At 33.4% G+C, this 1,968-nt stretch overlaps 1 non-coding gene across 1 annotated transcript; it reads left to right on the top strand.

The window, feature by feature from the left end:
* Positions 1 to 816: 816 nt before the first annotated feature.
* LOC123619575 (U6 spliceosomal RNA) lies at positions 817 to 920 on the top strand. Its single transcript, XR_006728223.2, has one exon. It is a non-coding gene; the product is annotated as a U6 spliceosomal RNA (small nuclear RNA).
* Positions 921 to 1,968: the final 1,048 nt, after the last annotated feature.

Below are 1,968 nucleotides of genomic sequence, written 5' to 3'. Positions count from 1 at the left end.
AGATAGTTATAACACAAGGTATAAGCTTTAAGTGCTGCAAACAATACAAAAGCTGTGTTCTTGAAACACATAAAACTTGATAAATAAATGCTGCTTTCAGAGAAATGCAGCATTTGAAGAAGACCATGAAAGACAGGCTTTGGAGAGGGTATGAGAATGTTAGGCTGAGGAACTCTAATGTGTCAAGACATTGCTAAAAAGGGGCTGCTTCAGTTTCTTGAATTCAGGCAATCAGTTAACTACTACCATATGAAGGCTGCAAAATTCTTAAAAGTCATCATGTTAAAACCACTGTCATTTATTCAGAGTAGATCTGGGCTATGAAAAGAAAGGAACAATTTTTCTGCCTGCAAAGTTACTGTCTTTCTCCTGGGCCCAGCAGCCAGCCAGGGTGTGACTTTCTTATGGTTGTGAAAGAAATGGAAGAGCAACTCTCAGCTGTGTCACATCTGCCAACATCGAATTACTGAAAGCAAGTTATCTGGCCAAGGCCTGAATCCAAGAGTAGCAAACATTACTTAGCCCATGTGAGAAGCAGGCAGAGTGAGTCTTTTAAAAAAATAATACTGTTCAAAAAAACATGTCATTACTAATTTACTTTCAATAAAATATCTTCTCTGTATTCTATTGAAACTCTTAGATTTTCTCTTGTTGTTTCAATATGTTTCTGACTTAAGGAACAATGAAGAATTTCTATTTCTGTACCAGTTTTCACAATCCACTACCTTGACTTTTAATACTGTAGCTGTTCATAGAGCAGACACTAGTAATAATTAAAGTCTATCTTATTTATGATAACTCAAGACATAATATCAAGTGCTCACTTTGGCAGCCCATACACTACAACTGGAATACAGAGAAGATTATCACAGTCCCTGAACAAGGATAACATGCAAATTCATGAAGTACTTCTTTTTTTTTTTTTTTTGGTAACAAGCAGCAAATAATAGAAATCTAATGCACTTTATAATATAGACAATAATATTGTACTATAGTGAAGTAATATGATAAATATTGCTTCAATGGCAATCATATTATGATACATAAATGTACCAAAGTAATGGAATACACCTACAATTTACAAAATTTAACATGCCAAGTATATCAGTCTTTTTAAAGGCAGTTATTAGTTTTAATATTACATTGCATTTTTCATTTATTTTGAAATGCCTGCCATAAAAATGAAACTGAAAAGTGACCAATGTGAGAGACTAAACTTCACATTCATTTTAACCAGAAAGAATCATGATAGCTGTATATGGCTCTAAGTAGCATTTTCTCCTCAGTTTTTAGAGAGAACTGTACCTTCAATTAAAAATACACCTGAAATGTGTGGGATTTCTTTCGGAGGTGATGAAAATGTTCTGAAATTAGACAGTGGTGATGGTTGCATAACTTTGTGAATACACTAAAAACACTGGATGAGTATTTTTAAAGGGTGAATTTTATGCCAAGTGAATTATATCTCAATACAGCTGCTATAAAAAAAAATTGAGTATCCCTCTCCCAAAAAATACACCTGAAAAAACAATGCTTTTTGATATAGTGCTAACCAGCTAGGCAGACTAATGCAACGCAATCTTAGAATATCTGTTAGAAACGTGACTAAGTACATCTTGTAAGAAGAACCTCTATATCCCAAAGTCAGTGTGTAAGTGCAAGGCTTCAAACTTCTGTCCAGTTATTGACATTCAGAGAATCTTCATGTTTTATTGACAGTTACTTTATAGCTTTCCTAATATGAACATAATTCGATGCATACCATCAAGGACTTCCTGGGAGAATATTAGTAGGTTTAAAAATGTGATATGCTAAAATACATTGCACTAATGTGCAGGATCATCTTTCTGTCAGGTTGAGATTATTTGCTAATATAATGTATTTTGAACTTTTAAGATGTGTAAGATTGAGGTTCCTCATACAAATCATGTAAGAAAAATAATGTATCTGGCTCCCAGAATGTATAAA

Source organism: Camelus bactrianus, chromosome 25 (genome assembly GCF_048773025.1).
Source record: "Camelus bactrianus isolate YW-2024 breed Bactrian camel chromosome 25, ASM4877302v1, whole genome shotgun sequence".
Taxonomy (NCBI): domain Eukaryota; kingdom Metazoa; phylum Chordata; class Mammalia; order Artiodactyla; family Camelidae; genus Camelus; species Camelus bactrianus.
Note: the sequence above shows the minus strand (reverse complement) of the source record. Positions and strands in the feature narration are given on the sequence as shown.